Consider the following 10,264-nt stretch of genomic DNA (forward strand, 5'->3'; position numbering starts at 1 on the left):
TGTTGAGGGAAATAAAAAAAAGACCCTCTTATAATAATAATAATAAAAAACAAATAAATTCGATTTTAAGGTGAAAAGTTTGTTTAAGGTTCGGGTAAAGGTTATGGTGATTATCAAAAAAAGTGTAAACCACTGTAATGTCCCCTGAAGTGATGGAAACACAGCTGAGTGTTTGCTGAAGTGTTTGTGTATGCACAGCTGTCAGGGCGGTGGAGCACAAATCGTGGTATATCTGGATGGGTGTTGATTTTTAAAAGCTTTTGGAAGGCCGATTCATGACAGTGATATTTTTAAGCTCAAGCTGCTGGTGCTTGTGTTATACACATTCATTTACTTGTTTCCTTTCCTTTATTAGTCTATGTGCAAGAAGAAATACACAATTAGCACAATGCCATCTGAGCTGGTTACAGCCAGAATGAAGACCTTGTGGTGTTTTGTTGAAAGAATATAACTGCTGCTTTTATTTAGACATTCCTTGGAGTCTGATAGTAATGTACATGTACATGTAATGTACTGATAGTAAAGATTCTCTGAAAGTTCACTGGGATTAGGCACAAATAGTCTAAGTGGTGCGTCCCTGTCCACTAGTTCAAGATTCCTTGTGTCAGTGGTTCCTAAACTCCACATCTGGGGGCTCCTTAAACAAACTGGACACTTCTTCAAGCCAACCAGATCATGCTTTTCAGTTCCTGAAGGAATAAACTGAGAAGGAATAAATGTATTTATTTTTCTTGAAATATTTACAACTTTAGTCAACAATAAAGTGATGTAATTATCACAGTTAAACTTAAAAAAACAACAACAACAACAACTTTCAGGGTTAAAAAAATAAGCAGAATGAAACTGGAAATTTAAAAACTTTTACTGTCAACACACTGCATAAAATATGGATGCAGCATTCTGGGTATTAATCACTGGTTTGTGGAGAGCTGTTTTGAAGTATGGAGTGTAACATTGTGGCTGTTGCCTCTTCATTTTTAGCATAACTGGCTGCAGGACCGGTGAGCTTATGTTACAGACCCTTGAAAATTCACAAGAATCGGTACTTGCTCTACAGTGTTGGTATGTGTTATGTTTCTGAGCCTCCTCAACTCCTCTGTGGATCATCATTTTCATTAGTTAACCTAAACCTTTCTTTCTTAATGCAATTTTGATGCATTGTGAACTGGGTCAGCGAATGGGTTTCTAATGCTTTTAAGATGATGTGGTTACTTTCAGTAAAAGGTAGTTGACATTTCATCTTGCATAGCATCAGTTGTGATAAAACCCACTTTAATAAGTGGGCTGTTCAGTGGGCTGTGGTGTGTACATTTTGCTTTAAGCCTGTCTTTTGCTAGTTCCAAAAATCATATCATGCTAACCAAGCCAGCTAGTCAGCGCTAACATTAGCTTATAACTCCGAGAGATTCCTTCCTCTTCTCCAACATCTTCTCCAAAACCAACACCTTTGGGTGTCAGAGTTTCTGATAATGCATAGAACTTGATAAAGTATAAAAAAAATTAAATTATTAAAAAAAACCCAACCTTTATAACCTACATGAAATTTGACATTGGCTAGCGAAACTAGAAAAAGAGTAAATTATGCTGTAAAGCTGGGCATTTTTTTTTTAAAAGGTGCAGCTTTTCACTTCCTGTTTGGCTGTACAGTGGCTTAAGAGTTAGCGCTTGACAGTAACAGGAATCTGAATGTCCTGCCGGTGAGGGTTTTGAGACCTTTGGTGTCTCCTATCACAATAAATATGCTAGGTTAGAGCTGTCGAGGACACTGAAAAGAGATTACGAAGCTCCTGGAATTTCACTTCCTAATTAGAAAAGGTATAAAAAATAGTTGGGGAGGCTAACTGGCTGTTTCACATAGCAATTTTATGTGAGCTCTATTGGGAACTGGGCTTCTACTTTATTTAGGTTGAGTTTGGGCAGTTTTCCCTTGTAAGTCAGGGGCTAATGATAGAGGGTGTTGAAAGCTGCAGCCTAGAAGATAAATGTAAATCCTATTGAAGCTAATTGTGATATTGAGCTAGACAAATAAAATTGAATTGACATGACTTAATTTGGGACAGTTTATTGAATAAAGTTTGTAATTCTTTGGCTGTGTGAGTTTTGGCAGGTTTAGCAGTCTGCGACTCCTGCAGCTGATAATTAACATCCCCACCACAATCATATCAGCAGTGGACAATGCTGGCAGTTTTCAGAATTTTCTGCTGCTCAGTAAGTTCTCCACATATAATATTGCTTAAATCCCAAATATTGTGTTAAATTGTATTGTATTGTCCCGTTTATTTGCCTGATTTTGCAGAATAATTGAATGCGAATGCAGTGTGTGTGTGTGTGCTTCTCTCTGCCTCTTCCTTTTGTGTGCACAATTTTAAGAGCTTGTGTGTCTGTGTGTGCGCATGTGTGCTTTAGCAACTGACATAGCTGTCAGCTTGGCTGGTGCCCAGGAAGCCACATCCAAATATTCACAGCTGTTGGGCCAATCCTCTGTGGCAATCCTGACACACTTTTGTTTTGAAATACATGCTAACAATTAATTCTGATTCCATTATGGAGTAACTCCAAATCATGTTGGTTATACGGGGGAAGAGCAGGAAACGATGAACATTAGAGTCTCATTACAATGCCTTTGATGAGTTCATCACATCAGGGTTGGCTAATGAGTTTGAAAGGCGAGTGTCTGCTTTGCTCAGGGCTTGCTGACAGCAACAAAAGCCTGTGAGCCCTCTGTGGTGATGCCTTAGTTGTGGAGTAGCCTTGTCAGGATTTGACAGTTCTGCACAATAGAAATACTATGCGAAATGCTCTCTTTGTTTTGAGCTAATCAGCATGAAAGCGATCAATGATTTATTTGAAATGATTTCCACTAGTCAGTTGATTCATCGTCTTTTTTGTGCTTTGTGTGCATCTGGTTTTAGGGTATTTGTGATATTATCTGAATCTATGAGTCCCTTCATCTGTGCCACCTGCTCTTGCTATTAGGGTCTGCATCAATCCAACTTCTTCAGTCCAGATACAGATATCTTGGCTTTAGGGCTTTGGGTAATGGCTCATATGAATACTGATCCAACTAGTGTTACATAAACAACCTCTATTCATCACACAGTGAGGAAGAAAGTCTGAAATCCTTTGTCTACATAAAGCTCAGCAAAACTGAAAAACAAAATGCAAGAAAATGGCGAATGTCCAGTTGCTAAAATTGCATCCATTATAATAAACAATGTCAGTCTTTTTCACTGCAGGCATCTACCTCCATACAGAGCGAAACAGAAAAGAAACAACTGCAAGTGTAATAAAAGCTTTTACAGTCCCATTTGGTCAGTGGTTGCTTTTCATCGACAGCTACAAACAAACCAAACTTATCGGTATAATCAGATGACACAGTAGGGCTGTGCGATATGAACAAAATCTCATATCCCGATATAAGAATTCTATCGTCCCGATAACGATATAAATCACAAAAATGTAACATTTTCTGTAAAGTCTGTGAATCTCGGGCAGCTCGACTTGTGTGAAGTGTTTCCAGCTGTGCGTCATGTAGCTGGAGTCGAGTGTTTTAACCAATGCATGAAACGATACATTTTTAGACATAAGTTTTAACGGCCGCCATTTTCTTTGTGAGTATTTATTACACGGCGTGCTGCGGGGAAAAGCCTGTTCTAACGTTTGAGTCTAAGGTTTATTTTTTAGCACCTGGCGGCTCTTTTTTACTTCTCATCTGTAAATAATCTGCTCTTTCACGTGATTCAGTTTATTTTGAAAAGTCTCAACAGGATCTTGAGCTTTATTGTGAAAGGTTTATGTGAAACATAAACAAGCGGACACGCGAAGGTGTTACCGTCGGTGCTGCTAACCACAATGCATAAAACAGGCGCTTGTCCGTCAGCAGTGTGGTTATATAAAATATAAGAGAAAGAGGAAATGAATATAGCCACTACAGTGATCATCAAAATAATGAAAAAATATTGCTGTAAACAGTTTATTTTGCGACACCACGAAACAAACGATAGCATAAAATTAAACATAGACGTTTTTATATCGTCATCCGATATATATCGTTATATCGAACAGCCCTATGACACAGTGCACTTAGAAAAACACAGGACTGAGTGGTTGTGCTCCATAAAGCGGCCTGCAGTTGCAGATATTTGATTACCGGTAAGCTGTTTAAGTCAGTCTGTTTCTCTTTGGAGTTGTCCACACTTCAGTGCATTAAGAAACATGCTTGATATTGGTCTTGAAATACTGTCCTCCACACTTGTATCCATATATTGTAATTTATCAACCCCTTTCCTGACTCACTGTAGGAGTGGCATTCGGTGGCTTTTTACAGAAAAGCAGGCAACGTCAATGACCCTAAATCTTCGTAATGAGTAATTCAGCTGTTTAACACAGCAACGGGATACGTTGCCATACCATTTCATCATTTTCTGCTGCCTGCTTTTCTCTGCCTGACAGTCTCTCCTGCATCTTTGTACACTCTGCCTGGATGTCTTCACCTTTCTGCACTCAACACTCCTTCTTGTTGCCGTTATTTTTTAAATATATTATACAGAAAAATAAATCCTTATTAGAAACATTATTTATAATAAGGATATTACATCTGGATAAAACTAAGCATATCCTGTCAGTCAGTATGATTTCTTATATGTGCAAAAATGGTGCACACGTGTACCTTTATGTGTTATCGTCTCCCAGGATGGCAGGATAAAAGGTATGTTTGTTTTTTTATAATTCAAGTATTTATTAGATTTTGCATTTTATAACAGCAAATACAAAGATGCAGCAACCAAAAGCAAGAAGCAAACAAACAAAAAAAACAACAAAACAAAACAAAAACAAAACAAAACAAAAACAGTGAGGTTTTAACATCTGTTGTATTAAGCGCAAATGTCCAAGTCAGGTAGACATGTAGGTGCAAAAATTGTCCCACTGTTCCACCGCAGCTTCCGTCACATGATGTAACTTTCCCAACATCTTTTCGCACGCAACATTCCCAATCATTCTTTCTTTCCACATTTTAAGCGTTGGAGTATGGGAGTCCTTCCAGTGTTCCAAAATGACACGGGCACATGTTACCAATGCAGTACTTAACACTCTAAACTGGTGTTTATTTAATTGCGGCACTTCTCCTATGTCTCCTAGCAGACATAATTTAGGTGATCTGGGTAGGTTACAAAGTGTCCCCCCCTGCAAATAATTCAGTACAGTGTTCCAAACTGGAAAAAGGTATGTTGTAACTGCAAACTCTTTTGAATCCCTAGGCAGTTTCATATGTCGTGACCTGCACCTGCAAATGTATCTACGCATAGCTGTTCAAGCACAGGTATAATTGCTTGCAACAGTGTTAGCCTCGTACACCGGTTAGATCAGAGGCTGTATGTAGAGTCACTGCAGATTAGTGTAATTCAGGCTTTAGTGATCCTGCTAACAGACATTTGTGCATGTGTGTAACAGCACGGGGATAGCAAATGCGCAGTTAGCTGGCACACTGGTCTCCACTACTCTCTCACCAATAAACAAAGGTTTATCCATCACCAACCTTGCCCAGCAAGACAACGTCAGCCATGTCCACAGTGACAACAGAAGCTAGCTTTCCGAGACAAAAGTACTCTGTGGCCACACGATGGCAGCAGTTTACAGGAAGGATGCAAACAGGCACATACGCTAGTCTGAGATGAAAGAAGGGATTGCTTTCACTCTGATATGTTTAAATTAATTTCAGTTTTTAGATTTCAGGGACAAGCTCTGCTCCCCCTGTTTGTATGGGCTGAATACTCAATGACTATAGATTGTTTTATTTTCTTTGCTTGTCTGAAATATGTTGAGAGTATCTGGTTATGAAGGTGGTGTGGGCATTTTAAAACATTTCAAGTTGGCCACTTTATTGCAGTATATTATGTAAACAATGTCCTGTATATTAAGCTGTGCATTGTACTGAATTACTGGCCTTTTAACTTTACTTGCTTACAGTAAGTTTTCTGTACTGTTTCTTGTAATGAACTTTTTGTATGTACAGTTCTGCTGCGGAGCTTAACGACTTCTGGGGTCGTTAATGTTTAACATCAAATTTAAATGGTCTAAACTTATAAAGAACATTTTAACCTCTCTGATGGTAAAATGGTGGAAAAGTCCCTCTGGGCTGAGCGAAAGAGGCTTCTGCAAATGACTCAAAGTATGAGGGGCTCTAATGAGTGATGTGAAGGCGGAGCATAAGTTGGACTAGCAGATTGGTGTGTTGGCATCAGCAGTAATGTGGGCATTGTATTGAACTGTTGTGGTGAAGGGAGAGCTGAGCTGAAAGGAAGAGTTTACCAGACCATTTACATTCCAGCCCTCAGCTATGGCTATGAGAACTGGGTAATGACTGAAAAGTAAGTCCACGAATACAAGCGTGTGAAATGAGTTTCCCACATAGGGTGTCTGGGCTCAGCCTTAGAGATAGGATGAGAAGCTTAGACACCCAGAGAGATCTTGGAGTAGAGCTGCTGCGTTTTTGTGTTGAAAGGAGCCTTTTGAGGTGGTTTGGGCATCTGGTTAGGATGCCTTTTGGGCATGTCCCCTTGGAGATTTTTCATGCATGCCAAAGAGAGATTATATATCTCATCTGGATTGGGAACGCCTCTGAACCCCCAGGAGAAACTGGAAAGTGTTGCAGAGGAGAAGAACATCTGGAATATTTTGTTTAACCTGCTGCCACCATCACCTGACCTTGAATAAGCAGAAGACGGAGGGATGGATGGATTTAACCTTAACTACAAAACACACAACAATGTGTTTATCATCTCATGTTCACACACAAACAGACAAACCATTGGCAGCAACGCAGGGATGAAAGGTGGGCACATGTCATCTAGACCATCTTGCCCAGTGCCCAGTAGATTGAAATGCCAGCTCATGCTATGCATAGATTTCAGTTGTTGTGGCAATGTAATGTGGTATCCAGGCCTTTTGTAGCTAAGAATAATGTTTTAGTTTAACCGGCAAACAGGTCACCACGACTGAGACTCCTGTCAAGATTAAAAAGGCTTTTTTATATTCATATATTCTGACTTTATTTATTTTGAAGTCATATAAAACAAGATATATTAAATAAAATTAATTTAAAATTAAGTAGTGCTTCCTCACCATGACACAGTTTATTATTTTCATGTGACCTTGCGCTATATTAATTGTCTAAATATTTCTGCACTCACAATGAAGGGCTTGTTCTAACTCACCAGCTTACATTTTAGATAATTTTTCAGAGGCAGTCAGAGTCAACTTATTGTATTTACAGTGTATAGCAAGCAATCCCCATGGAAATAATCTAGGATTAGCCTGTCTATGCTTATCCCCCCCCACACATCTCTGAAATGGATTTCCCCCAAGACATTAACAAGCACATGGCCTCAGACTGCACAGACTGCAGCTCCTGTCATCTGTGATGCCATTTTTGTCCATATGTGAGAGGGAGCTCTCGGAGGACTGGTTTTTGCCAGTGTGGTCCCTGATGATTTTTCTGTCTTTCATGACCAAAGGCATGGGGCAGTGGCACTGTGCCAGTCACAATGGCATGTCATTATGCCCATGTTTGAGACCTCAGAGAGTTGTCTGCCAAAAAGGCACACACAGTGGGTAGTGGGTATCTTAATCACAATGCCTAAACACAAATTCATCTTCTGGCAGCCTCCTTCAGACACTGGACCACGGCAGAGTCAGTACCTCTGTTGCTAGGCAGGGCTCAGGGAGTGTTTAACACTTTAATTGCATGCACTGTATGTCTGAAAACACTCAAAAAAATCTCTTTGCATTTTTTTTAGTCAAAGACAAAGGTATCATACTTATCAAAAGTCATGCAGGATTCATGATAGCAATTGCTGTCTCCAAAATCCCAAACTAGAAATCAGACTTAATAACTGTACAATACAACATGTGTGCATAACAATACAGAGAGAATAGCAGAGAGTAGAGAATTATAGTGGGGCAATAACAGGGTATTAAAATGGAGAAGTAAGTGAGGAATACACACAATGCACAATTTTGATTAAGCAGAGTGGAATAATGGGATGTTAAGTGTGAGGCTGCCATTGCTTAAGGGATCTTGCACCTCACACAGGCTATGATTTACATGAAAAATGCTGCAGTACCACTCTGAGCAGTGCGAAAATCACTTTTAATATGTTGCAGTTCACACAGATTTGAGGGCTTTTAATAATCCTGCAAGTGTTCACAATGTTTTCAATTGGTCACCCTTAAAAAGACCAGTGTTCTTCAATTAGACTGATGGGTGAAACAGGCAGATGGACTTTCATATCCTAATATACACCTGTGAATGCCAAAACAGATCTGTATCTATCTAAAATGAAAATTGTCTCTTCAAAGTGTTCTCTTTGGAAGTCCCAACCTTTCCAAGTGGCATGATAAGTATAAACAGACGGGCTGACTGGTGCTGCTGCCCCTTGAATGACAAGTCAGAGTCAAGTGACCGGTGGGAACAGATGGATCGGGTTTAGAGGGGGCCCTGATGAACTCCGACAGTGTTGCTGTCCCTCGCAGTGTTATGTTGTCCTGGCAGTCATGCGGAGTTTGTTCAGTGTGCGTCATCGGTTCCATGTGGCTCAAAAGGGTGCAGATGTCGAGTCCACCAGATTCCCTACAGTATTAAATGTCTGGCCTGTACTGGCTCCATCTGAATTATTGGTTTTGTCTTCTGCCTCTCACGAACTGTTTGTGGTGCCTTTGGGTACCAGACTCTCTGCCTGACGTAGATGAGCTCTGGAGACTGGCCTAGGTAGTGGATGATGTCGGGAAGCCACAGGCCATCAATGAACAGGAGCCTTTGCTCCTGCTTCCTTCCTTCTCTGGTCTCCTTTTTTCCCTCCTTCCCTCCCTCTCTCCTGTACGCTCCTCCCTCCAGGACTCCCAGGCACACTGCACCTGTCCCTGTACCAAAAATACCGAGGGATGTCAGCAACCCTGCAATCTGTCACCTCTAGGGCCTCACTGACATTTTTAATCATAGAGCGATAGGATCACAGGTATAGACGATATTTACCCCTTTAGCAAACACACTCCCTTACTCAAGGCTTACCTAGGAGAATGATTTGTGAGGATCATTGTTATGGGAGTGGTACACACCGGTTTTGGAGAGAGGTAACAAAAACAGAAGCTGTGTTTCCATCTGAAAGCTTTTTGTCTCTGCACGGTCCATGGGGTAGACACAGCTTTGTGGTTACTCAGACAGAAATACATCAAAGGCTACATGTGACAAAGTCCAATTATTGGAGTGTCAGGATTAAAAGCTAGTATGTAAAACACACTTCGCACTCTCCCCCCTTTCATGCTTTCTTAGTCTCACACCAAGGGGGATAATGATTTCTTCACAGCAAAAGAGAGAGGTTGTTAATGGCTGATGCTGTGAAAGTAATACACAAACATATTGGTACATTTAATGGAGTTCGTAGATTTTATACTTGATCAAGCGCCAACATTGTTCATGCAAGTACAAATGAGTGTAGGAGGGATGATGAGAAATATTTTCCTACCTAACATACTGTATCTACCTGTGCCAAAAAGTTTGTTACAACCCATTGGCAGTTTTTGAAAATGTGTGCTGACAGCAACTTTCCTTGGCCTCACTATAAAACATTTCTTTTGTATCATGGGAAGTGGCAGCCTCGGGAAAAATAACAAAGAATCTCTTGAGCTGGGTACTCTAAATAAATCCCAAATGGAAAAGGCATCCTGTTTTTTTCTTTATTTTTACCTTTGCAATGCTAATGGTTAATTAATGCAAGAATGAGCAGGCGAAAATGTCCTATAAAGTCACTGTCAGAGCCCCGCAGAGGAGAATACTCATGCACAGGCAAATGTTACCCTTAGGCGACTCATCTACAGAGAGATTTTTCTTGCCTTACCTATCTTATGGACAATAGGAAGAAAAATTATAAAATCATCTTTGTGAGAGGAACAGTGTGCACCTTCATTAGTGCTGCTGTGGGCTGTCGAGGCAGACAGGTGAACAGGGCAAGTAATCAAATGAGAGAAGTTCAAAAATCCACCAACCCCACCAGAGAGATAAGCTGTGCTCCTCAGTCTCAGCTGCTGTATAATTAAGGGTTATGGAGTGTCTCTCATCTCACAATTTTCTATTGCTCTTTGTCAGAGGCAGCCTATATAGTCTGTTGTGGCTATGTCCCATATCTCAGATAAAAAACCCGCCTGGCTAAGAGAATGGCTGCCATCCCTTCTATGGCTGAATAATGGTGTGATGCCCTTGCAGTGCAGC

This window comes from Copadichromis virginalis, linkage group LG15 (genome assembly GCF_057382275.1).
Source record: "Copadichromis virginalis isolate Kocher_CV1m ecotype Utaka linkage group LG15, C_Virginalis_male_GT1.1, whole genome shotgun sequence".
NCBI lineage: Eukaryota > Metazoa > Chordata > Actinopteri > Cichliformes > Cichlidae > Copadichromis > Copadichromis virginalis.